Below are 27,419 nucleotides of genomic sequence, written 5' to 3'. Positions count from 1 at the left end.
GCAACCGGGGCAGAGAGGCAGGGGCCAGGGGTGCTCCAGGGGACACTGAGTTGTTCCTTTAGAAAGACAGAGGTGAGGGCTGGGGTTGTAGCTCAGTGGTAGAACACTAGCCTCGAATGTGTGAGGAGCTGGGTTCGATTCTCAGCACTGCATATAAATAAATCAATAAAATGAAAATCCATTGACAATTAAAAAAATGTTTAAAAAAAGAAAGATGAATTCAGACGATGAGGCCTCAGGATCTCCTCTTTGGGGTGAGAGAAGCCCCAGAAGGCCTGTGGGCTGCAGAGTTAGGAGACCACCTGGCAGGAATGTTAAGGGTGGACTGGAGGCAGCTGACCCCACAGAGGAAGGCAGCTGGCAGACTTTGTAAGACTGAACCCCCCGGGGCCTCGGGGGTGCAGAAGGTGCCCGTGCAAACAGAGCTGACCTCTGAAGGGAGGGTTGACCGTGTTTGGTGACTGGCTGATTGTGGCGAGGGGGACAGGTGTCTGCTTAGTCCCTGGTGACTCTCCTTGTGGAGGAGGGAAGACCGAGCAAGGTGAAAGTGAGATCACAGATTCCTTCCGGATCACTGACTCAAGGTACCTGAGGGACATCTCAGGCATCCGGTTATGTCTGAAAAAGGGAAGCTCTTCTGAGGACCGCTTATACAGGTGGGGTCTATTGATAAGGGAGATTTGGGCGGGAGAGGGAGAGATACAAGGAGATAGAGCAGCCCTGGGGATATACGCAGATGGGGAAGGACAGGTCACAAACACTGACAAAGAGCCAGGCAGAGGAACAGAAGTAAGTGCTTTGTGGAAAGAGGAAGTGACATCAGAGCCACAGGGGAGCCAGGTGGGGATTCCCAGGACGCCTGGATCTGGCAGTAAGGCAATCATGGCTGTGGGTTGTAGCAGTTGGGGGTGTCCTCACCTTGGGTACCTCACTCGGGGGCTTTAGAATATAAAGGAGCTGGCCAGAGGATTTGCCAAGTGTCTTCTGACTGGTTTCGTCTGGACGTGGGCCCTGTTTTCGCCATTGTTCATCGTGGAGCTGAGCAGTCTGGGTCCAGTTGTTTTGCCTAGACAGCTCAGTGACTAACAGGCCACGGTTCCTATTCTAATGCTGACATTGCCTGAGTGCTGCAGCAGGGGACCTAAACCCAAGGGCACAGTGCTGGCAGAGACCTTGGAATGCCTGGTTCCCTTCTGCCTAGTTATGGGGTTGCTTCTGTCTGCCGAATACAGATTGTCAGCGAACCAGGGCGTGCATTTAGTAACACTGCTGTTTGCCTCTGTGTATCAACCCGATCCCAACAAGGAGGACCTTTAGGGCTGGGGTTGTGGCTCAGTGATAGAGCGCTTGCCGAGCGCGTGTGGGCAAATAAAGAAAGCAAAACAAAGGACCATCAACAACTTTAAAAAAAAGGAAATCTTAAGATTAATGTTCTTTAAAATCTTGGGCCAGGAGCTGTGGCCATTGCAGTTGGAGGACTTGCGGTGATCCATTTGGAAAGAAGTTGTTCCACATGTTAGCTGTCAGTCATCTTCTGCAAAATTCCAAGGCTTTCTAGAATCAGGCCACTGCAGGGAAACTCTGCCTTGCCTGTTAGGGAAGTGTCCTGCCCGCTAAGAATCGTCGTCAAGAGCAACAGGTTTTAGAAAGAGACATGGACTTCTCTGGCACTTACAAGCCCTGCCGCTTGGCTTAAGGGGAAGCTGGGCCCCAAGTGTAGGTTTCCAAGAAAAGCAGAGCACCGCCTTCTTGTCTGGGGGTGGGGGTGATACAAGTGCCTGCATGGGTTCTGCCACCCTGACTGGGATGCCAAGGCCACACCTCTTCACGTCTGCCAGGCCTGGCTCGGAAGCCGCCCCTGCTTCCGGGCAGCCCGCCTATCACTCACTTCTAGCATTATCACAGGTTCAGAACAGCCACGCCCACCAAAAGCAAGAGAGAGAGCTGCAGCAACTTTCAAAAACATGTCTCCAGGGAAGAAGATAATGAAGAGTCCTGTTTCTCTGTAGCGGGAAGTCCTCCTCACTCAGCCTCGCCCTGAGCTGGTCTCTCCTGAAGTTCTGTTCGGGGAACTTAATTGACCACAGCAAGCACACTGGCCCAGACCTTCAAGTTCGCAGTTCGTTTTGGTTGTTGGTATTCTGTGTGATCCTCAGGACAGCTCTCACGGGAGGGCAGACCAGAACTGGCTCCCTTTCATGGACGTGGTGGCTCAGGGAGGTAGGATGGATCACCCTGGGTGGTGCGGGAGGTAAGATGGTAAGATGGCTCAGACCCACTCAGCTGCCTGCCTTTGATCAAGCCAGGAGGCTTGGAAGCGGGGAGTTTTCGCTCTGCCAATCATTCCAGGATATAAACACTGACATTATGATTTCTGAACAAAAACTGACAAGTCAACCAACCAGGTTCGTGGTAGGCTGTTGTCTAAACCAGAAGGACGGAGCGCTCAGTGCTGTAACTGGAGAGAAGTCGCACGCACGTCCTGGGTGTTTATCAACCAAGGAAAAGGCTGAGGCTGGACGCGGCTTTCCTGGTATGCTGCAGTTCTGAGAATTCAAACCACACTCGTTATCGGAAACGGGCTTAGAGCCGTGTGCTTTGTGCCATAAAGCTGGCAGCTCTGTGTTCTTGCTGCCTGTGCAGATAATCAGTATGATGGAGGCTGCAGCCCTACATGCACGCGCGCGCGCGCGCACACACACACACACACACGCACCCAGGCTGGTGCTGTCCCTCTGGCAACTGATGCACAATGCGGAGACTTCTCACCAGTTTATAAAACTGGTGCTGCTTCTTTGCAGTTATTTTAACTTCTCATCAATAACCTTGACCTGGAACAAGCTGATTAACATTTTGGGTACAACAGAGTTCTGTGTGAAAACAGAGCCTAAGAAACGAATTGGAATTTACTCACAACCAGAAAATGGCCCTCCACCATTGCTATCAGACTAACAGAATTGAAGTGATTAAGAGCCTGCGACCTGGACCCAGACCACCTAGAACTGGACACCAGATGAGTCAAGTGATCGTTGTGTGAGCATGGGCAAGTGATCACCTTCTCTATTTTCTGATTTGTAAATCGGGATGATAATTGTAGCTACCAGGCAGTGGGGGTGATGAAGACTAAAGGAGATAAAGTCTGCAAACAGTGCTGGGCTCATGGTAAGCCCTTAATAAATACTAAACAGCTTATTATTCTCTGTCTTTCAACATTCGCTCAAAACCCATTGTCTCCAGAAGGCCTTCCCCAAACACTCATGCCTTTACTGCTCTACTGTCTCCAGGTCTTTCTATGAGTTGATTCTGTACCGTGCAGTCTAGCCTTCGATGACACACAGCACTGTTAGTTCAAGGTTCTCTGTGTCTGAATGTTGCATGCCCAAGGCCCCTAAATCCTCCATGACAGGAACCATGAAACCTGCTTTGGTTGGATTTGCACAACAGACAGCCTAGGCCCAGACAGTTACTGATACCCAAACGCCCTTGGGGTGTGTCCTCCTCAGAATAAGTGGAAAGATCGGGTGGCGTGGGATTGCACATGGGGACTGTAACTAACAACTTAATATGTGAAGACTTGTGTACAAAATGTTCACAGCAGCTTAAGCAAAATAGCCCCAACCCGGAAACCCAGATGTCCTTCAACAAGGCAATGATTGAAGAAGCCAGGCAAAACCCACACCAGGGAATGCGACTCAGCGAGCGAGGGGGGTGACCTCTCCGCCCAGCCACCTCCTGGAGGGATCTCCAGAGAACTGCGCCTAGTGAAAAGAGCCAATCCCAAAAGGACACATTCCATGTGGTTCCATACGTGTAACAGTCTTGAAATGACCAAATTATGGAAATGAGAACACACGAGTGGTGGCCCAGGATCAAGGAGGGGGTGGGCAGGAGGGCTCCTATGGTGACGGACATGTCTTGGGCCTGCATGGTGTTGGGGTCAACTTATGACATTGTAACGAGACATTGCCATGGAGGGAAACCGGGCAAGGGGCACAGGGGGCCCCGTGTGTCCTTTCTTGTAACCATAAGTGAATTTGCAATTATCTCAAACTAAAGCATTTAATTGAAAACACACACCCTTAAAATAGTCCCCACAGATGCAGCAGGAGGGGAGAGGGTTGCCCACTGATGGGAGAAGCGTGGTCAGCCTCTTCCAAAAGAATCTCAGTTTTCAGCAAAAACGTTTACTGATTGTACTTCAACACTTTCATTTATATTGGTACTTATTCCTTGGAGCACGCTAATAGCAACATTTAGTCCTGTTAAATGACATTATTGTCTAATACAGTCCAGATTCTTTCCTGGTACCTACCTGTAATCCCAGCACCTTGGAGTCTGAGGCAGGAGGATTGCAAGTTGGAGGCCAGCCCAGGCAACTCAGGGAAACTGTCTCAAAATAAAACTGAAAGGGCTGGGGACGTGGCTCAGTGGTAGAGTGTCCCTGGGTTCAATCTCACTACCACAAAAAAAAAAAAAAAAAAGAAAGAAAGAAAAAGGGACTTCTCATAAGTTTTTAAGTTGGAGGAATAACTTAATGATGGTCTTTTCTATGTCTCTCATTTCACAGATTCAGAAACTCAGAGATGACCCAAAGTGACACAGCTCGTTAACAGCACGAATAAGGACTAGAACCCAGACATCCCACAATCCAGCCCAGGCTTCCTGGATCATAGTTGTATAAAAGCAGCACAATTCCGAGTAGCTGGAGCAACGTCCTGAGTTGCTCCAGCCCCGGTACTTGGTGCTGAGACCACTCCTCCCCCTGCCAGGGGTGCCTGGCTCAGTGGCCCACGGGAAGACAATTAGGGGTGGACCTCCACTGCCGCAGAGGGGTGGCAGGACCCAGTGGGAAGAGGCAGACTAACCTCTAGAGATTTGGCAAACAGGAAAGGAAAAAAGAAGAGAGGGGGCTGAGAGCAGAACTGGGGGGAGGAGCCCTCTGCCCCCCTGAGCAGGACTTCGCTGAGGAGCCCTCCAGAATGGAGCTCCCACCTATGTTCAGCTAGCAGCGGGTCTTTAACCACCACCAACAGGACGTCAGACCAGAGATGGAGCGGTGGGATCACAAATTTCCAAATGCCACGTACTCCCTGGGACCCTGGGCAGGGCCTGTCCTTCGGGCCCTCTGGCCTCAGTTTACCCATTCATGCCTCGAGGGGCTGTACTCATTAGATAGCCCATGCCAGCGTTTCTCCTGATCTTCCTGTGGAGACTGAACACAGAAGACTCGGAAATCACGCTCACCAAAGCGAGAATCGCACTGACGCCTGGTGAATCCGGGTGACCAGCGGCCAGCGTGAGAGACCCGGACTATCCCGCAGCTTATTAAGGGGCCTCCCGCGCGGGGCGGAGCTGCTGGCTCTAGAGCCACGAAAGCTTCATTTTTCTCCGCTGCACAAACAGCCCCCTCTGCCAAGTGAGTCAGAATTTCCGAAAGGCATAATTTTAGCGCCCTTCTTGTGGTTCCCTCTCCAGGCTGCTTCTGAAAGGGAGGCCCGGGGCGGGGTTTCCTGTGTTTGATTCCAGAGATGACACAGGGGCTCTCCCCCAGGGCCATTGCCAGAATTTTCTTTCCAAATGGGTTTTTATTTCCCCTCCTCTCGGCGGCAGCAGCAAATGCTGAAGATGGACCGAGGAATCTGCAGCCTCCCAGCTGCAGCCGCTCGCTGCTCCTGTACTGCTTGCTCAATTTCTTTCCCTTCTACGTGGTTCACTTTGAAATGGAAAAAAAATCCACCACTGAATAAAAAATAAGGTCATAAGCTGGGGGCATAGCGCAATGGTAGAAGCACATGCTTAGCATGCACAGGCCCAACGTTCCATCCACAGCACCACAAAAACGATAATAATAGCAATTGAGCCCCACCAGGTAACACTCCTGTAATCCCCAGGGACACGGGAGGCTGAGGCAGGAGGATTGAAAGTTGGAGGCCAATTTTGGCAACTTAAAGAGACCTTGTCTCGAAATAAAAAATTAAAAAGGGTGGGGGGCATAGCTCAGTGGTAGAGCGCCCCTGGATTCAATCCCCAGTACTGGGGGAAAAAATAAATAAGTAAAGTCCTGTTTTTGATGTTTAAGCCAGGCTTCTGAAAAGCAGTGGAGAGGGTCCTGAAAAGCCTCCAGCCCCGAAAAGTCAATGATAACAACAACTACAACCACAATCAAACCACGGACATCTGCAGAGTATTTTGTAGTTTGTAAAATAGTTTTATTACATACATACTTTTTCACCTCTGAAATAGTACTGCTATCCCATCTCACAGATAAGAAACCCAGTGTTCCAAGAGGTTACACGGCCCGCCAAAGTTCACTCAGTTAAACAAACAGCAGCAAAGCTGGGCCTGGAATCTGAGTCTCCCAGTGCTCTGAAGCTGGTGCTCCAGGTGACCTTAGCTGTGGGAGGGACTGTTGGCCCGTGCACCCTGCTATACTGTCTGGGACACAGCACCTTTGCACTTTGACCTCCCTGGGGATAGTAGTCTGTGCTCTTTCCTCTCTGCATTCCCAGAGACTGGCACGGAGTAAACCTCAGGAGACTAAATAGTCGCATGCAGAGACTGCAGTGATCAGATCCCCAGAACCGTGATGCAGCAGCTCCCAGGAGGCAGGTGCTCACTTCCCAGGCACAAACCATGCCAGACAGGTTCCTGGTGTTAGATCCTTTTAACAGAAGAGGAAACCAAGGACCAGCCGACAGTTGCCAATAGTTGCTGCACCAAACCATCTCCCACAGCAGGACAATGACTTCCCCTGTGGCTTCTCCACCCTTCCAGAGGCATTGGTAGGGCCAGTGGGTCACCTGACCTCTCTGTGCCTTGGTTTCCCTCTAAGACAAAACCAATTAAACTTTGCCTAAGTACCTGAAGGATCTTTGCAGGGATTTAATAAGGAGATGCATTCAAAGCATTCTCATTTTTATTAGTACATTAATGATACATAATAGTAGAATCTGTTGTCACATATCTGAACATACACACTACAGTAAAAGCTTTCTAACTAGCAAAAAGCATTATCCAAATGCAAGGATTGCAAGACTCACTCATTACTGCCCACGCCTTCAGTAGGTTGCGGTAACCCCAGGGACACCTAGAACCAGTCGGACACAAGAACAGGAGAGGCCCTTTGTTTGCATCTTCACCTGGTGCTTAAAATAATTATGGCTTAATAAATGGGCTCCGACTGTGGAGGCGTGCCTGACACTGCATTTCACTTCAAGCTAGGTCCACTTGGGCGCTAAAACTGGGTTTGAGCTAATTCTTCTCCCTTAATTCAGAAAAGACACATGCTCCATTACTATCTGGGCCTGTCTGACAATTTAATCTCTTAGAACACTGACTTTTACATTGATTGATTCTGCCAGCGCTGCTTAAAATAAAAAAAAAAAAAAAGAAGGAAGGAAAAAAGAAAAGAAAACAAACACCCTCCTGGAAGCGCTGGCCCGGGGCGGTGCACTACTCCAGCCTCCTCCTCATCTCTGAAGTGGCTAGCCACACCCAGACTGCGAAGACCTCGCTCACGTGCTTCTGTGCCCGCCGAGTCCCTCATCAGCAGCTCTCATCCCGTCCAGAGGAGGCGGGACCAGTCCTGCAAATCTGTGATTTCTTGGAAAAAGATAAGGGCCGGAGCCCCAGGTCTGTTCAAAGTGCGGTCGGATGAGCTGGCGGGCAGGTCAGCCCGGGGAGGCGGGGCAGGTGCGAGGCTTGCAGCCGCCCCACAGCGGAGTTTGGCCGGAGGCGCAGGCAGGAAGGTTTAGACGTGGGATGCCCAGTTGACCGAGTCGCTCTTGCGCGGATGGGAAAAGGGACCCGAGGACGTGTCTTTCTGCTGAGCTGGGGCGGGGGCGCAGGAGGGGACAGGCGGGAGGAGGGAGGCACTTCTCGGACCTCGGATTTGTGGGCGGTTCACACTGTGGGTGGGTGTCACATTCCTGTGGCTCGGGGACTGTGGGGTGGGACCAGCGAGCTGCCTCGTCCCTCGTCGGGTTAGCAGACGGTGTCACTTCCTCCTTGAATTTCGCGCCTCAGGGGGACGCCCCTGCCTGTCCCCCGGCTGGGCTCTGCGAGGGCCGAGCCTGCCGCCCCCTGCATCCTTCCCCGGGACCAACTTTCCCGGGGAGAGGCGGCTCCGCCCCACCCCTGGAACGAGACCCGGCGGGGGCAGTGGGGACCCGGGATCTGGGCGCCACTCTGGGTCCGCGTGGACCGTGTTCCCCGCCATGGATCTGCGACAGGGAGCGGCGAGCTGGCCGCGGGGGCTGGACGCCGAGCGCGCGCCGAGCTGGGCGTGTCCCCTCGGCCCGCGGGTGGCGGGTCCCGGAGGGGCGGGGCGGTCGCGGTGTCCGGGCCCCGCCCCGCCCCGCCCCGCCCGGAGCTCCCGGGACGCAGGCGGCGGGGAGGGCGGGAGGCTGGCCCCAGCTGCCCGCCGCGCCGCTCCTGCTCGCTCCAGGCCGGTAAGTGGCGCGGGGCCGGGACACCCGGCCGGGCGGGGAGGGTCGGGCTTCAGCCCCCAGCCCATCCCTGGCGCGTCCGCAGGAATCAGCGTCGCCAAAGTCCAGGGACCCGGGGAGGCTCGCCGGCGCGGGGGCGGAGGCCCGAGTGACAGCTGCGGGCGGGGTTTTCAGTTTAAATCCGGCCGTTCCTGCCGGCTGCGGATCCCCAGCCTTCCCCCTCCACTCCTGGAGGTTCGGCCCCAGAAGCCCTACGCCCGGGCTGCGCGTCCCCAGGGGCCGGCGCCTCCTCGCTCTGCCACCCCTAGGAGCCCGCGGACCTGTCACCGCGGCTCGCGCTGCGCGTCCCCGGCGTCGGCAGTAAACACGAGCTGGGATACCAGCTTCGGGCGACCACGAGCTCGCTGGGTACTGCCTGAAAGCCAAGGGCGCGGTGCGGAGGGGAAGTCCCACCCGCCAGCTGGGTTTTTCCTTCAGACACCTCTTTGCTGTGCAGCCTTAGGCAAGTGGCTCAGCCCTCCTGAGCCTCCTTCTTACCTCTCTAAAAGAACGGTAGCAAGGCCGACGATCGCTTGCAGGGCTTGAGGGAGCTTCTGGTGGATGTTGACTTCCTTTGGGGTCCTCAGATCTTGACCCCTGACGATTTGATGTGGCCTGGTCGTCAAGCCAGGAGCACTGGTTCTGCACGGTCCACCTGACCTCTCTGTAAAACTGGAAGCCAGGGGCATCCAGTCTGGGATGGGTGATAACGATATTGTTATTTTATCACCATAGTCCTCAAGTTCCGTGCCAAGGCGGCCCTGGGACCCTCCCCCAGATCCTTGGAGTCCTCTTTCAACTCTGTAAAGTTAACATTCTCCTAGAAATGGGGAGTCTCCTCTAGCTGAGGGCTGCTATGTGTTGAGAGGCATGTTCCATCCCAAGAGTGAGGCTGTCAGGATAGGGACTTGAGCTTGGCTGGACAGCCTCCTTCATCCACCAAGAGGAACAGGCCCAGAGAAGGAGAGTGATTTCCCGGGAGACACACAGCCTGGATAGGACCTGGCTGTCTTGAAGGGCTTGCCCTTGCCTCTTGCACAGCTGGAGCAGCTGCCAGCTCACAGGGGTCAGGAGTGGGGGGTAGGAGGGGTGCATCTGTGCCATCAGGCTGTTTTGCTCGGTTTCCTGTTAACTGTGCCCCAGCGGGACACTCCAACACATGTGGGCCTGCACATTCCTCAGGCAGGACAACACTGGCCCTGCCGAGTCACAGCTGTGCCAAGCCTGCTGGCCTCAGGCGCTGCTTTCCGCAGAGAGGCCCCTCTGGGGGTGGCTGAGCGGGCAGTGGGCTGGGAAGCCTTATTTCTGGAACTCCTGTCTTGCTGTGCATCCTGTGGATTTCCTGGTGGCTCAGAAGGGGGCCCTGAGAATCCAGGCTCAGGGTTTGGCCTTGGGAGCAGGCTGGCATCTGGCCCCTGCCGGACCTTCAGGGTGTGTTTGAGCTTCCTCTGTCATCGTGGGAACAATCCTCCAGCCTGCTTTCCGTGTTCTCAGGCAGCTGTGGACCTGTCCGTGCCTGGGGGGCACCTCTGTCTTCTGATGCAGAAACCTGGGGCTGGGGCACTGGGAGGCACGATTGGGCAGGCCTGGCGTCTGAAGGACCCCGAGTCTCTGGAAGCCCAGAGAGCCGCCAGGCTCCTGTGTTTCCCAGCTGCTAGGAATGCGGCAGCCCAGTCGAATTATCAGGGGCCAGTCCTGCCTTGACCATTTCCTTGCTAGGTGACCTTGGAACATTGTTCCAACTTTCAGAGCTTCAGTGTCCTTCCCCACGTGAAGGGCATAACCTGGGACCCGTGTTGTATGCACCCTGAGCATTTAATGAGATAGTCCATGAAGAGCATCCTGCAGCATTGGACGGTGTTGAGGGAAATGGAGGGGGGGAGGAAAGATGGTGGAATGAGGCAGACGTCATCACCCTAGTCCCCTAGGGTTACACGAATGGTGCGACAGCGTCATGTACAACCAGAGAAGTGCAAAGTAGTACTCCATTGTGCACAATGAACCAAAATGCAGCTTGTAAAAATAAAAAGTAAACAAACAAATAGAAAGAAAACAAGTAGAATAGAGGAAGGGGAATAGGAAGGAGGAGTGGAGGGAAAGAGAAAGTTCTGGGGACTGAAATGGAACAAATCCCGTTTCATGCAAGTATGATTATATCAAATTGATCCCCACTGTCATGTACAACTATAATGTACAAATAAAAACATTTAAATTAAAAAAGGAGCATCCTTCATGGTGCCAGACTCGGCAAAGGCAAGCAGCTGTCACAGTGAGGGATGTCAGGGTCCGGTCAGACATCTAGGTCCCCTCTGCTTTGACTGATTTCTCCATGTCTGTTAAATGGTGAGTGGTCCTGGGTCCCCTCCCTCAGGGTCCTCTAGCACACAACCAGGAGACGCACACATATCCCATTATATATCTCAGATGTTACATGAAACATATAAAATCGAAAGATAATCTGGAACATTTCCAAAAAGGTCTCATTGAAAATCACGCCCTTCATGATGCTCGAAGGTTCGTCTGGCTGGATTTTAGCAGACACATCGGGTTGTCTGACGCAGGCGCTCCCTTGTTCAAGAGCATCACCTCCCTCTTCAGAAGCCATTCAAGAGCATAACGCCAACAGCCCACGACCTCAGATTGTCGACAGGATGTTTTTTAAAGTCTTGGTCTGATGATGAACACTTTCGAATCATAAAACCCGTAATGTTTGGGAGGAGTCCCCGCCACCTAGACCAGTCTGCTGCTGTGATAACTGGGAGTAACCTCCCGGCCAAGGTCAACATGGGCATATCGGTAGGGAGAGCAGTTTGCCCTGGGTGGCCACACCTGTGTATGACTTTCAGGCTGACACCACCGGCCACACCAGTGTGACTCCTGGGTCACAAGGCTCCTCCCAGGGGCAGGCAGAGAGAGAGAGAGATGGGTGGCATACCTGAGGCTAAACTGCTTCCACCATTTTTTTTTATACTGACATTGAAGCCAGGGATGCTTTACCCCTGAGCCACATCCCCAGCTTTTAATTTTTTTTATTTTGAGACCCAGTCTCACTAAGTTACTTGGGGCCTCCCTACGTTGCTGAGGCTGGCCTTGAACTTGCCATCCTCCTGTCTGAGGCTTCGCAGCTGCTGGGATTACAGGTGTGCGCCACTGGGCTCAGCTGACTCCTTCGTTTTAACTTTAAAAAGTCGGAGAAGAGCTACAGGGTGCATGCAGTGCGCCACGCACTCTGAAACCCACGTGAACGGGGACATCTCCAGAGGAATCTCCCAGCTCGGCCTAGTCGTTCCTACGAGTCCTCTCAGGAGAGCCGCTCTTACCCTACGTTTCGCAGGGCCTGCGTGATACATTCACCTAAACCTGTCGGGTGCTGTGGGTATGGTCATTCCCACTTTTCCTTTGGGAGAACAGGTGGAGAGAGGGGAGAGACCAAGGCAGGAACAGAGTGGGCGTCTCTCACAGGCAGAGCTGGAGCGGGGAGACGCTTTGGTCCCCGTGGGCTGTGTTGTGAGCGAGTCTTTTGCTCCAGAGCCTGAAACCCCAGGCATCCCAGCCCAGCCTGGGGCCATGGGGAATTCCCTGGGGGCACACAGTGGGGCTGGTTCTCCACACTGTCCAGGTTGCAGGGAGGACCTGAAGGCTGACCACTGCTTCCGCTGAGCTTGCTGCCTGTGGGACGTGGGCGGGGTGCACAGGAGCTGGGGAGTCCTCTGGTTTCCCCCTAGTGCTTTGGGTACACACGCTTCCTAGCCAGCTTCTCTCTGCTCACACCAGAGGTGCTCTTGCAGCCTTCACTCTGCAGGGGTTCCTGAGGGACAGGTGGCAGGAGTGCTTGAATGTGCACCTGGGGGGCGCCCCAGCCCTGTCTGTCCTAGGGCTAGTCACAGCACTGTGAATCCATTTCCCATCTGTCTAATGGGACGGCGACACCTTTCCAGATGGCAGCGCTTATGCAAGGACCTCAAGAGAGAGAACCTCATATGAGACCTCACATGGGTAGCTTTTTTGGGGGGCAATGGGTACGAGGGATTGAACCCAGAGTTGCTGTACCACTGAGCCACATCCCCAGCCCTTTTATATTTTGTATTTTGAGACAGGGTCTCACTAAGTTGCTTAGGACCTCCCTAAGTTGCTGAGGCTGGCTTTGAACTTGAGATCCTCCTGCCTAAGCCTCTAGAGTCGCTGGGATTATAGGTGTATGCCACCACACCTGGCAAGGGTAAAGTAGCCTTCGGAGACTTGGAAACAAACCTTTTATTTATGAGCCCAAAGTGATCATGTATGGGTGTTCAAGGACAGGTTGGGTATCCCATATCCAAAATGCTTGGGACCAGAAATGTTTTGGATTTGGGATTTTTTTTTCCAGAGACGGGAGTATAATGCATGTAGTAGTGAGATAGTTGGAGATGGGACCTGAGCCTAAGTGGAAATCACTGTTTCCTAGACACCTTGTACACGGAGGCTGCAGGTAATTCTATGCGATGCTTCCAGCGTACCCGTTTGACAACCCGTCCTGTGGGGTCAGGTGTGGAGTTTCCCATTTGTGGCGTAGTGTTGGTGCTCATAAAGTTTTGGATTTTAGAACATTTCTGATTTTTAGATTGGGGATGCTCAACCTGTATCTAGAAGTGGCAGCTGCAGGGGAGAGTGATCGTGGCAAGACCCTCCGGGCCCCCTGAGACCTTGTCTGAGGCCACACGTCTACAGATGGGGAAACCGAGTCTCCACAAGCAGAAATGATGGGCCCAGGTCTTGCCAGTGCCTCAGGGTGGAAACGAGAGCCCGTGACTCCCAGGCCAGGGCTCTTCCTCAGTCCCTTCTGTCAGTGGTGGTGTGACATCTTGGCTGAGTGCTGAAAGTGGGAGGCTGGTTTTGGCTCAGGCCACTTGGTCATCACCGAGCTGAGAGGGCCAGACTCTAATGGAGCTGAGTTTTATTCGAGATGTGGAAAGGGCTGAGCCCCTCCCAAGTGACATGTGCTGTAATAATGCAGTGGCTGACTCACTGGGGTAGACTCTTCTTTCTTGATGGGAGGAGAGGCCCTTGACCTTCACCTGGGCTGGTCTCAAGTTCCTGCCCTTGAAAATAGAAGGCTGAAATTAGGTCTCTAAGACTCCTTCAATTCCAGCTGTTTTCTCATTTTGTAGCCCTGCGGTCAGTGTTGGGGATCTGAGTGTGGCCCCTGCAGTCTGCCTACTCACCCCAGGAGGGGCCTGATTACGTGGGCATATCTGTGAATCTTCCTTGCTCTGGGGATGCACTCAAGTCCCCAGGTTGCCCAGCGTTCCGCAACCTGGGCTACCTCTGGGTCCCCTGGAGCCCCAACCGCACCCGACCTTTCTCACCTCAACTTGTGCACAAGGGGGTACCTCCACCAACGTCCTTCCCTTGCTCCTCCCCACCAACACCGGGCTGGACAGTGCCTCCTCTAGAAGCTTCCACAGGACTGGCAGTTTGCAGTTTTCTGTCCCTGTTTTGCTCTTTGCTGTGGTTACTAACCAACAGTTTTCAAATCTGATTCCCCACTGGCTTGTGTCCTTCAGTCATCCTCAAAGCCCAGACAGAAGTGGCTATAATGACTACTATTATTTAATTATCAGACTTTACCCTTTAAACTAGGACCTGGAAAACTCTAGGGAGCGCATGCTCCCAGCGCCATAGGCGGCAGGCAGGGCAGACCCAAGTATTTCCAGGACGCAGAGGGAGAGAGCAAGCCCGGGAGTGGAACCTGGGCGCAGTGCAGTGCCCGCCAGCTCCCCCTGTGGTCCTCGTCAGGGGGTCCTCCTGGGTGGGAACCTCCTCGGCAGTTCATCACCAGGCCTTCCTCCCTGCCTTCCCTCTGCCTGCGATGGCCTCCCCTGATCCCCGTGGCTGCTCCCTCTCCCTGGAGATCTGAGCGCACTGTCCCACTGCAGAGGGACCTTTCTGCCCGCACGATGGCACCTGCCCCACCCTAGCAGCTGCTGTCCTGTCACCCTGGTGTTTGGTTTGTTGGTCGGTTTGTTGTTGTTTTGTGTCTCTAGCACTTACCACTATTTGAAATTAGGCAAATAACTTCTTTGCAGTTGGGTTGACCACTCATCTGATAGATTACTTATCTACTAGAACCTAAATGCTATAGGGCAGGGTCTTCTGTCTGTCCTGGATCCCAGCCTGGGTAGCTACTCCAAGGATGGTTCTAGGACCCCCCCCCCCCCCCCCCCGGCAACCTTCTGGATACAAATCCATGCTGCTCAAGTTCCTAAGATAAAATATGACCTTATATGACCTACACCCATCTGCCTGTATACTTTAAATCACCTCCCAAGTATTTATAATACCTACTACAAGTGCTGTGCCAATAGTTGTTATATGTTTTGTTCAGAGAAGAGTGATTTTTTAAAATCTTCACATATTTAGTACAGATGCAGTATTTTCCCCAAAATGTTTTCTGTTTGCAGCTGATTGAACCATGGAGGCAGAACCTGGGGGTGTGGGGGACCCACTGTATTCATGGATTGAATGAACGAGTGCGGAGGCCGGTGGGCTGGACGCATCCAAGGTTCCTCCCATCTAGCTAGGATCTCTTCGGTGCTTGCAGGAGACCTGCTCGTTCTAAGTGCTCCACCTTTTCTCTATCCCTGCAACAGCTCCACGTGGTGCCCTCTGGCATTGTTCCCACGGACAGGGAGGTTCAGTGCCCTCAGGTTTTCTGGGAGTTGAATTCGGGTTATCCGATCCCAGAGCTCAGGCAGGTGGCCACCAGGCCCATGGCTGCCCATGCTGGTGGGGAGGTGGTGAGGCAGCCCTAGGACTCAGCCTCCCACCCCAGCGGCAGGTGGTGTCTCTGCAGCCCCTGTGGCTCTTGCATTGCCAGGCCGTTCCTCAAAGGAAGTCCTTCCTGTATGGCTGTGTCACACAGGCCCAGGAATGCCAGAGCCAGGGCCCACCCTGGGGCACCCGCCCCATCTCCTCTGCCACACCCTCTTCTCCCAGGGAACTCCATCTAGCTGGGCAGAAGCGGTGACCACAGGCTGGCGGTTGTAGCTTGCACATGAGCCAGCTGGGCTTGCCAGGGTAAACGGTCGTTCTTCCAGCCCCGGGGAGCCGGTGGGCCTGGTGTACAGAGTTGGCCTATGTATCCGTTTGTGGATTTCAAACTCAACTTCGCTCAGAAATAATTTTAGAAAATGGATTTTTGAAGGCTCTGTCTGTGGCTTCCTGGCTTTCCTGTTGGTAAAACCACCCGAACGCGGGGAGAGGTGGAGGTCCAGGCCCGGCACTCTGGGCACGGTTCTGGTGAGAGGATGGCCCATGAATTCCGGTGTTTGTCCCCTGCAGGAAGCAGTGGGTTAGTCATGCTGCCCATGGCTGACGCCAAATTTGGTTTGGGAGCCAGAAAGACACGTGTTTGTGGCTGGGCTCTGGGCCCTTCCGCCCTGTAACCCACATGCCTGGCCATCTGCATTCCTTCAGCGGACTGACGTTGGCTGAGCTGCACGCAGGTTAGGAAGGTGCCAGAACATGGCCCTGCCCTGTGGGAGGAGGCTGGTGGGCGAGTGGGTGCTTTAAACAGTCCCATCCTAGTTGCCAATGGCCTGGAGAGGGGACGCTCAGAGGGCTGGCAGGGCACAGGGAAAGACCCTTTAACATATTCTCATTTTTGAGATGGGATCGGGATACGTTGCCTGGGTAGTCTCAACCTGTGGGCTCTGGTTATCTCCGGCCTCACCCTCTCCAATGACTGGGTCTCTGACCTGGAAAGCCCCTTTGACTCTGCTCAGGGACACAGTTTTGCTGGCCTCCATTCCCCTCTCTGTGGAGCGGGGGAGGGACGGGGCTCCCCCTGTCACTTTGCAGGGTCTGTTGGGCTGGCTGTGGACTGTACCATCCTGTGGGGAGGCGACTGTCAGGGTACCCAGAAGAGCAAGCTGTCACTTGCTCCACCCCCTTCCCAGGCAAAGGCCAGTTAGACTTTCTACTTTGTTTCCTTCTGCTTCTGGGCCTGAAGTGCAATCAGACAGACCTGGGCAGGCACCCTGGTTCCGCCACCTGCAGTGTGATCCTGGCCCTCGCAAAACCTCCCTGGGCCTGGCTAACCACCTGTCAACAGGGCGGGCCACACCAAATGAGATAACAGGTGTGGAATCCCCAGTGCCGCCTCTCAGGACGCTCCCCTGGGTGCTCCCTGGCTCGGGAGGTGACTGTGGATAATCTGGGTCACTTGGAAGGGCGCTCAGCTCTTCTTCCTGCTTCTGCCCCAGTGCCCACAGCGAGTTGGATCCGGCACAGCTGCTGGTGAATCAGCCCTGGACCTGGGTGTTCTTGGTCTCCAGGCTGGTGCCCTGGCAGGGAAGGGAGGCATAATGGGCAGGAGCTGACCCGCCACGCCCTCCCCCATGTGGAAAGCCGGCACCCACTGAGGGTACACATGTGCCTGCCACGCACCTCCCTCACTCATTGCCTCCAGGGCTCCAGCCACCCCCAAAGGACCAAAGCAACTTTTCCTTAATGAAGTTAACTACGCAGTGGTGAGTGGGCGGTGGGGCAGTGTCAGCCTCCTAGGACCTGCGGTCAAATTTCCAGCTCTGATTCCTCCATACTGTGTGGGGCTTAAATCTGACCAGAATTCTAACAGTGTGGCACAGGGGCCGCTGATGACGGACCGATGAACTTGGTGGCAGCTCAGGGCACAGAAGGACAGGATGACTGCCACTCCCCCTCTGTCTCCCAGCTCCTTTTACCTTTTCCTTTTAATTCCGCTGATTGCAGGATGTTCTCGCGATCACCCGCACGCACTCCCTGGGGACCGGCTGAGTTAGGAATCTGGCGGAGGGATTTACCTCTATCTAGTAAAAGCTCCCCAGGCGATGCCGATGCACTGGGACCCTTGAGACCCACCAGGTCTGGTCTAGGAGACTGTCTCAGTGAGGTGCCAACCTGTTTTTAACAGCTTTGGAACGTTTGCCCACCCCTGGCTCTGTACCAAAGAGTAGGCCTGGATGCCAGCCAGATAGAGTTAAATAATCATTGCTCAGATTCATATTTATTTCTTATGATGTTCTATATACAACAATTGATCCTGACCCTGGTTTTCTATTTAAGGTAGAGTTTTTTGTTTTTTAAAGAATCTCCTTTTAAAAATAAATTTAAATGGGTCCAATTTTAAAAACTAATCAGAAAAACATTGTGGCCAAAATCATGACCATGATGGACAAGTGGCCCAAACTTGACGGAACTAGATGACCTCTAAGGGGCTTTCAGGCACAACACCCTCACCCAGCAGAGGGATGCTGCCCTTGCGCTGCCTGTCTTGTAGTATCACCAAATGCCCCAGGACTGTGGCCCTAGCAGAGAGCCGAGGGGAGAAGCGGGTGGTTGGGGCACAACGGGTTTCCCCGTCTGGCTCTGCTCAGCTGGCACAGGATCAGCACAGCTGGATTCTCTCCCTGCGCTGCATCTGCCCTGTTCCACCTGCCTGGACCATAGGCAGCCTGCAGGCTCCTGTCCCTCACTCAGGGTCTTTCCTGGAGACAACATTGCCATGTAGGCCTGTGGACCTGCATCCACAGGTGTCCAACTCCATCATCAGAATAGGGAGAAAGGTCATGAAGGGCAGCAAGGAACCCCAAGCCCCAGGGAAGGCCCAGCCCGGCCAGCCCCCAGACCCGGACTTCGCAGATGGGGAAGTGCCCACTTCAGGCCCAAACTCTCCTCGAGGGAAACCAGCAGCTCAGTGGGAACAGGCCTCGCCTGGCCTTCTTCTCACTCTTCCTGCTTGTCTGGTGGTACCTGCCTGGGTCCCCGGAGGGTCGGGGTCGCTGGCCGTTCTGTTGTGAATGGTTGTGGTTCCTGCTGCCTTTTGACTGATGTGGCGATGCACCCGCGGTCCAGGAGGGCAGAAGCTGATCCTTGGGTCCAGGGATGATCTAGACACCATCTTGGAGGGCATGGAGGTGCACCCAGCAGAACAACCCTGCCCTTGCAGGGACCTTAATGACAACCCCCAGGCAACTGTAAGGACGGGACATTCCAGAAGGAAACCCTGATGAGGACGCAACTCTCGGCGTTTGGGAAGCTTGGCCTCGCGGTCTGTTCTGAGGCAATCGGGATTGCACCAGGGTTTGCCGAAGGGAACAGGGTAGAGCCTTCTAGGATCCCAGCCCTGGAGGAGTGTCATGCTGGTGGCAGGGCTGAGGAGAGCTGGCTCCCCCAGACTGATAAAGAGCACGGGTCTCTGGGTTTTCTAGAATGGGGGTTGGCCAGCTGCCTCTGTGAAGGGCCAGAGAGAAAAGATCTTTGCCTTTCGACTACAAGGCTGTGGGTGATGGCTTGGCCTCTCTGAGTACCAGTTCTTTAAAGAGGCAATGGTAAGACCTGTTGCGACAGTGACATGCTCTCCGTAGGACTCGCACAGCCCAGGCACATGGCCTGCTCTCAGCGAGGGCTCGCTCCTATTCCCTTACCTCCGTACAGAGTTCAAGAGCTGCGTGCAAAGATGGCTATTGAGGGCTAGAGTGCAGGGGCTAGAGTCGCAGCTCAGTGGTGGAGCGCTTGCCTGGCACGTGTGAGGCACTGGGTTCGATCCTTAGCACCACATGAAAAAATAAAGGCACTGTGCTTGCACACAACTAAAAAAAATTATTAAAAACAAACAAACAAAAAAACAACCCGTGTGCAGTAGAGGAGACACTTTATCAAGAAGGCCCAGAAGAGCTAAGGGCCTACGGTCGCAGCTGGTAATAAAGGGTAGAGCAGCTACTGGTTTGCCAGACCCAGCCCTTGCCACACGAGGCCCTTGCAGGGGCCTGCAGGAGGATTACGTCCACTTTATCTGGAAACCGATGACGGGATGCACGTAATCATTAGCAACTTTTCTCTTGGAAGTCCTTGAGCGCCTCGCACTCTTGGGAAGAGCTGCGCAGTTTGGGGGGTCTCCCAGACCTCCAGCAGCTTGGGTTGGCACTGGGCTGAGGGTTTTCTGTGAACCTCTTTGAGGGAAGTGCACTGCTTACATGATGCTCGGGTTTAGAGGCCTCAGCCTGGGAACACATGTTTAGGGAGGACTTTAAGTTTTTGTGAATCTGCAAGGCTAGTAGGGAAGGCCCCAGAAGGTTCTGGAAGACAGGATTCCGGGCTGACACTTTGAAGGATGGAATCCTCAGGGTCTTATGAGACAATTACGGGAGGTAAGTTGCTGACCAGGGTCAGACCTTGGCTTTCCTTTCTGTGACCTGAGATGGAAATGTCCTCGTTAGCTGCTTTTTCTGCGCTTACAATGAGCCTCGCTCTGAATGCACAAAGGAAGGCTGGGGAGGAAGCCTGTCCTTGGACTCTGGAAGCCTCAGGAGATAAAGCTCAGACCAGAGGACCAACAGCTGCCCTGGGAGCCAGCGGGGCACAGGGCCTGGGCATCCGCCCCTCGCTCTGCTCTGGAGACTACCCAGAGAGGGGGTGCCTGGGTCCTGTTCAGCCTGGAGCAGGTCTCCAGGGCTGCCCCAGGAAGAGCGGCCTGACCGTGGGGGCTCCGGGCTGTTGGGCTGGAGTCCCGGGTGGGGAGGAGCACGGGACATCTTGGGAGGGGACACAAGGTAGATGGGGGATGTGGCTGGCCAACTGTCCCTGGGTTGCCTGGGGTGGAGGGATTTTCTGGGGCTCAGCACTTTGGGGACCAAGACCTGAATAGTACTGGACGAGCCAGGACCAGTGGGTCATCCCAAGGTCAGTGATGGCCGGGTGGGCCATGGGTCATCGGGCATGGTGAGGGGGTGGGCTGAGCCTCAGCCCCTTGCTCCCAGACCCTTCTGTGTCCCCCAAGGCAGAAGCCGCCCTCGTCCTGGGCCACCCCTGCCTGCCCCTGGCCACAGAGCGTTCAGCATGTACTGCTGCGTCTGTGAAGGGGCAGAGGGTCTCTCCTCCCCTTCCCCCTGGTGGGGAGAGCGACTCTGATGCCAGTTCAGCCTTCGCCCTCCGCGCGCCTGTCCCTCCCGCAGGCACACCCTCCTCTCCTGGCCACCTCCTCCGCTTCCAGCTTGAGTCAACCCTCTGCCTCCTCTTGGCCATCCTTCCCCCGGCCCGCCTCTCCCCTGTCCCCTCTGACTGGCCTCACTGGGCTCCTGCCTGGGCTCCTCTGGGGGGGCCGCAGCCTGGTATTTTCTCTGCTTGGCGGGGCACCTGAAGCCCTATAAAGGGACTTTGAAGGGACAAGGGAGCCAAGATGCATTCTCTCATTCTGTCACCTGCTCCTCACGGAGGGCCTCCTGGTGACAGGAGAAACGGCCGAGACCGTAACAGTCATGCTTGAGGGAACTTTCATTCTAGAAGGAACTAGAATCGCCTCTAACCAGTGAGCAAACAAGTAAGCAGAAGGCATTAGAAGGTGGCGTGTGCTCCGAAGACTCCAAGGAGCCCCGGCCAGTCCCTTGTAGGCCGGGAGGAGACTCTGGCTCCTTGGAGGGGAGGTGGCTCAGGCCTGGCACACAGAGGCAGAGAGCACGCACCCTCCCCTGGGTGGTGACAGTCCTACTGCTTAGCGTGCTCTACTGCGGGACGTTGGCATTTGGTTTGCAGGCAAAGCCTCTGGGCCATGGGTCCCTTCAAAGAAGTCCATTAAAGCCAGCATTGTCCGCGAGGAGGGAGATGTTCCAGGGAGCCAGATGGGCTTTGTGCCTGGTGTGGGGAGCCACGGTGTGGGGTATAGAGAACAGGGCTCATGCTGACCGTCCCTCTACTCCAGCAGGGTGGGTGCCTCTGGAGTCTGGGCTGCCCAGGAAGCCCCCAGGCCCCCCAGTGGAAAGGCCTCGGGCTCCCTGGGGACTGGCATGCAGTGGGTTGGCAGGGAGAGCGTTGGGGATGATGGGGCTGGTCAGCTCCCGGGCGCTGGCACACAACAGTGGGCATTGTCCTCAGGGCGGACAGGGAGAGCGTCGGGGCTGATGGGGCTGGTCAGCTCCCGGGCATTGGCACGCAACAGTGGGCATTGTCCTCAGGGCGGACAGACGCAGGCCCTCCGGGAGCGAGGAGGCCGCCCTGCAGAACTAGCAGGGCACAGCAGCCCATGCCCGGAAGCAGCTGCTCCCAAGGGACCTGTCCGCCCCCTCCCGGATACCTGGTGTGGGCGCCCGGGCGCTGAGGCCTGTGGCCCAGAGGGCACCCCCAAGCCTCCAGGGGAGCCACCCACCCCTGTGGATCACCCCTTCATGTTGGGGCTGCTCAAAGCAGAGGAATGAAAGCCAGTCCCCAGGCGGGCACCCCTGGCTTCAGCAGACACCTCGTAAACCTGGCGTCTGGAAGCCCTGGCAGGAGCGGCACGTACTAATTATAATCTGCCCAGCCTGTGAACGATTGCCCTTGAACTCCCGGGAGGTGAAGGCTCCCGGGAGCAGGTCTCAGAGTGCTTTGGAAGGTCTCAGCTATCAGGCAGGCCTTAGCGACCCAGCAGATGGGCTCTCCAGGTGGCTCAGGGGACATCACCTTGCAGCCCCAACGAAACCGGGACAATTTAAAACCTCCTGGGCTCTGCTAAGGAGCGACTGGGGAGACCAAGGCAGCAGGGTTACTTGCTGTGTGACCTTGGCCAGGTTACTTAACTACTACGAACCTAAACTCAACCAGTCACTCCTGTTTAAATGGTGGGAGAACATGATGACCTGCATCAGCACCCGCCATCGTGCCTGGGACCCGGCAGGTGTTTAGCAATGATAGTCCCCAGACCCCTACCCCTGAGAAGTCCTGGAAGGCTTCCTGGAGGCAGAGAGCCAGAGCTGCTGGGCCAATGTAGCAGGCCGGGAAAGGCAGAGGGACGGACAGGAGTAGAGACACGGAAGGGAAAGGAGCCACAGAGGAGGCCGAGAGTGGGAGACGGAGGTGGAGCGGGGGACTTGTCTGCTAGGCCTTGCGGGCTTTCTGGGGCAGGGTTGTGAGGGCTGGAGTCCCTGGACCCTGGGTCCACACAGGCTGCTCGCTCCTCCTGCCAAATGGAAGCTTTCCTAAGAAAGGAATGGAGGGCGCTCTGTTTCCCGGGGAGGTTCCTCCCAGGGCTGGACGCCCCTTCTTAAACAAGTCCAGGTGGCTCCGTGTTGTTTTGTGCACTGCTCCTGAAGATCGCAGAGGTTGTTTCCCTCAGCAGGAAATGAAGAGTGTGGGCTTTCTAGTCCACTGTGCTCGAGCGCTTGCCTTAGACGCCTGAGGAAACTGAGGAACAGAGAGGTTAACAGTCTTGCCTGGGGTCACACAGCTAACAGAGAAGCCAGAATCAGTTTCAGACTGTCCCGACTTCAAAGTCTGCATATCTTCTGTGTAGCAGTATGTGAATGTTTGACTTAATACTCCTTGTAACTTATTCTGAGTCTAATGGAACTATGCAATCTTTTAGTTCATTACTAGAATGTTACTTCAAAGGCCTTTTATTAAAAACAACAACAACAAAAAAAAAACCTTTAGGAAACTGAAGTTTTAAAATCGGCTGGATAATCAGGCAGTGGAGTCATCATGTCCCTCCGCAGCCTCATCTTCCTCGACGGCTTCGCACCATTTTCAGCAGAGGGTGCCTGCTTCTGTAAATTGAGTTCGGCTGGCACACAGCCTGCTCCTTATGTCTCATCCACGGCTGTTTTCACACCACGGTGACAAGTGTGAGGAGCCGACAGAGACCGCATGGCTGTACTGACAGTCCAACTCTTTCCAGGAAACGCTCCTGCCGCCTGGGATTGTACCGCAGGCTCCTTTCTCTTCAGCCCCAGCTTCGCTCCAGGGCCTGCAGGTCTCCTGCACGTGGCCCAGAACATTCCGTGGAACGGATGTCACAGACTTTCCTGGGTCGTTTCCTTCTTGCTGGACAGTTGCATCCGCCTTTGCTTCCCCTCAGGGACGGTCACACTTCCAAGTGCACCAGGTAGTAGGCACTTACCTGCCACTGTACACACCTGAAACTCACTGGGACTGCGGACAGAGCTAGGGTAGAGCGCTAGCTTAGCGTGTGAGGCTCTGGGTTCGATCCCTAGCACTGCAACAAACAAAATTAAAAATTATCATCTACTCAATGTTCAGAGCAGCAATAAGAAATTTGTACTTTTTCTTTTCTTTTTCTTTTTTTTGGTACTGGAAATTGCACCCAGGGACGCTCTACCACCAAGCCACATTCCCAGTCCTTTTTATTTTTTGAGACAGAGCCTCATTAAGTTGCCTAGGCTGGCCTCTAACTTGCCATCCTCCTGCCTCAGCCTCCAAAGTTGCTGGAATCACGGGCATGCACCACCACAGCCAGCTGAAGTTTGTACTCTGATTATCCCATTTTACAGATGAGAAGGTCAAGTCAGAGGAGGTAAATGCACTAAGACTGCGGGGCTTCTCAGCCACAAGGGCAAGTCTGAATGGAGTCAGGCTGTCTCCTGTTCTCGACAACTCTTAGAAGGAGTCTCAGGAAACCCAGGCTTTGTGAAGCCTGAGTGGGGTCAGCTGCGGCCGCGACACACCAGGAGTGAGCCCCGCCCTGCCCTCCCGCCCAGCCCAGCAGCACCCAGATTTGACCCTCCTCTGATCTTCCATAACCAGGCCGCTCTGGCCGAGGGACCACACATTTTGTTTCTTTGTTTAAAATGGTCCTGAAAAGAAGGCCAAGCACTCACGCAAGAGAGGAGGGGCGGAGATCTAGGAAGCCCATGCTCCTGGTCAGGGAAATGCCACTGGGCGTCAGGACACAGCAGCAGTGGGCCCGAGGGATGCGGGCTGGCTCAGTTGCTGAAGGCAGGAGAAATCAGGGGGGGAAACGCGGCAAAGATGCAGTGTAACCGTCCAGCAGGAAGGGAAGGTTGCAGCCAGTGGGTGACATCTGCCGGGTGGGATTGTCAGGCCATTGCACTGAGAAGTGGCCCGTCCTCCCAGCAGGCAGGTGGAAACCTGGTCCACAGAGACTGTGGGGAAAGGTATCTGTGAACTGGCAGGCGACCCCTGGGGGAGGGGGGCAGGGGAGGAGGCAGGTCTGGGGCTCACTCAAGAAGGTCCACTTTCCAGAAGGCAAAAGACCCAGCTGCCGGGTCTCCGAGAGGCAGGCGAGGTCGGGCGCTGTTTGCTCATCTTGTGATCTTGACGTTGGGACGTGATTAGTCCTCAGGCGATCCTGCCTCTCCCAAGCTCTGCAGGGCAGAGAACCGACCCTGGTGTGGTCCCCCTGGAAGAGGAGCTGAGCCCAGCCCCGTGCTTCCCGGGCCCTACGTCATCTGTCATCTGCTCAGGCCCGTCTGGGTCAGTGAGAGCAAGCTGGGCTGCTCCACGGTCAGCTCCTGAACCCCAGGCCCTGTGGCTGGGGTCGGCGTCCCTGCCTGGACAGCTCTGCCTAATTCACTTCAGGTCACACCCTGGGGACACCTAGGCCCAGCAGGACGGTCAGCGGCAACCCTGGCCACACTTGCCTCTCAGCAGGTCCTTGTGTGGAGGGCTCCTCCGGGGTGGGCACCACAGTAGCCCCAGCAGCGGGTGCACCCTCCACCCTGCCTGTCTCCGTGGTCACTTGGGTGTGTGATGGGAAGCCCTGTTCCTGACTCACTTCCTCTTTGCCGTGGGCTTCTGCGGCATGGCATGGGGACGGGGGACAGACAGGCCTGGGCTGGTTCCCAGCTCCGAGTCTTAGTAGCTGTCTGGCCTGGGCAGGAGGACTGGCCACTCCAGCCTCAGTTTCTCCATCTGTAAGGTGGCCGTTCACCCTGTGCTGGAGGTTGATGGGGCCTTCGATACAGGAACAAACATGGGGCCGTCACCATGCAGGCCTTGCCACCGGAATGCTGGCTGTCCTAACTGGCATTTGGTGACATTTTACCCAACCCTCCGGAGCCTCCTTTGGCATCCAAGATGACTCTGACACCCTCCAGGCTGTGGTAGGGCAGAGATGAACTTGAGCCTGGAGGAGAGGCGCTGCCTGCCGAGCAGCGTTGGCGCAGGCGCTCTTGGCAGGTGTTGGCGGGAGAGGGCCCTGAGGACAGACCCAGGTGCGGTGCACTGCGGGGAAGGGGCTGCTCGCCACAGCCCGCCACCGTGTGCAAGTTCAGCCCTGCCCAGAGAAGATCCTTCTGCTTGAACCCTTGGCCCTTTTTAGAAGAGCAGGCTTCCAATAAAAAGCTGCCTTGGGGTTTAATGACTCCCAGGGCGCTTTCTAGCACGCCACCTCAGGTGCCACGTGGGAAGGGCCCTACGTGGCCCAACATTATTTCCAGATAGAGAGTCTCGTGTTGCCTCAACTGCTGTGAGGCCTGCCACCCACCCTGGATGCCACTCCCTTGCTCGGAGACCTTCGCTGGCTCCCTACTGCACAGATACAACCCACACACTCCTTGGAATCCTGGGTCGCCCACCCAGGCCCAGGCTCCCCTCTGGCACGACTCCCTGGTGCCTCCCTTTGCTAACGATTCCAACGCCCTCGCAGCCTGCACTTTCCCGCCCCAGCTCTTGCTACACCTGTCCCCGCCGCTCATCCCTCCGGCCAAGCCAGGTGTTTCCTCCTCTGTGAGCCCCTCCCTGGGTCCTGGTGCATCTCTTCAGGTAGCCCTGGGACACTCCCATTTGGAACTTGTGGTCATGGAACCCATGGGCCTGCGGGGCCCCACACCGCGAGAATCTGCATGTGGAAGGCCAGGGATCTTGGATTTGACTCCTCATCTCCCAACAGCTAGCTCTGGGACCTTGGGTAGGCCACGGGGCTCCTCTCAGCCTCGGTGTCCTCATCTGGAAAATAGGGATGAATGTGAAGACTTGTCACTCAAGTACAAAGACATGGTTTTACTAGTAACTCATCAAAGGCTGCTGGATTGAGCAGCTTCTGGTAGATGGGTTTGTGCCTCTCGGGAATTCCGGACACCCTTGGGCTGATGTCCCCCTGTGCTGAGAGCCCTGGCACCCGGGGCTGTGAACGAGGGCCTCTCCTGCTTCCTTTCTCCTGAGACTGCCCGGGGCCAGCAGGCTTCCGGTGGCCAGGTCACCCGAGGTGTCCTGCTCCTGGGCCAGTGTGCTGCCCTCCCACCGGCCACACTCGGCATCCCCTGGGGAGCAGTTCTGCTTTCCATCCGTTCCATTGTTTGATTTTAAAATTCCACGTTGGGGCCAGGGTGCGGCTCAGTGGCAGAGCGGGTGTTTAGCAGGCACGGGGCCTCGGGTTGCATCCCTGGCACTAGAAAGGAACAAAACCAATCCTGTCATTTCTGTAATGCCCATAAGACCAGTTTGGACACAGGAATGTCACTGGGCTCCTGAGGCAATCTGGGTCAGCAGCAGCCTCCGTCTGAGAGACCCAGGTCCAAATTCCAGCTCTGCCTCTTGGGCAATTACGGTCAGCAGAGGTTTTAAAGTCAGTTCTTCCACCTCTCGGAGCCCCATCTTCCTTATCTCTGAAACAGATGACAGCGACTTTCAGGGTTGCCTTGAGGATCCAGAGTGGCGAGTCTCTGGAGCGGGAGGCCGTGTTGTAGGACCCCTGATACATTGTCAGGAAGGTAACGTTCTCCAGTCTGAGAAAGACCCCAAGCAGTCCCTCAGCTTCCCGAGCTCCCTTTACATCAGCAACCATCCCCAGGAGGAGGCTGTGTGGCAACAGGTGGGCCATCTGGAGGAGGTGACGGGTCACCTGTCACTGAAGCTGTGAAAGATGCTTGGGAACCCCTTCTGCTTTTCCTTCCCTTCCCTTTTCTTTTTCTCTCACCTCTCCCTCCTCCTCCTCCTCCTCCTCCTCCTCCTCCTCCCCCCCCCTTCCTCCTCCTCCTTCTCCTCCCCCTCTTCCTCCTCCTCCTTCTCTGGGGATTGAACCCAGCGACACTCTACCACTGAGCTACATCCCCAGCGCTTTTCATTTTTTTATGGGTTTCCTTAAATTTCCAGGCTGGCCTTGAACTTTCGATCCTCTCACCTCAGTCACTGGGATTGCAGGCCTGTGCCCCCCATGCCTGGCCTCACTCCCTTTAATCCCTGGAG

At 55.3% G+C, this 27,419-nt stretch overlaps 1 protein-coding gene across 2 annotated transcripts in view; it reads left to right on the top strand.

Moving 5' to 3' along the window:
* The first annotated feature begins 7,493 nt into the window (after positions 1–7,493).
* Syne3 (spectrin repeat containing nuclear envelope family member 3) overlaps positions 7,494–27,419 on the top strand; it is an 84,340-nt gene continuing 64,414 nt past the window's right edge. Inside the window, exon 1 of one of the 2 annotated variants that reach the window (XM_047539655.1) lies at positions 7,494–7,632. The gene's annotated coding sequence lies outside the window, so the exon portion shown is untranslated. Of the gene's footprint in view, positions 7,633–8,312; positions 8,451–27,419 lie in introns of those variants that run through there. The other variant, XM_047539656.1, reaches the window with a different exon arrangement.

Source organism: Sciurus carolinensis, chromosome 2, assembly GCF_902686445.1.
Source record: "Sciurus carolinensis chromosome 2, mSciCar1.2, whole genome shotgun sequence".
Taxonomy (NCBI): Eukaryota; Metazoa; Chordata; class Mammalia; order Rodentia; family Sciuridae; genus Sciurus; species Sciurus carolinensis.
This window is presented reverse-complemented; position numbering and strand designations above follow the sequence as displayed.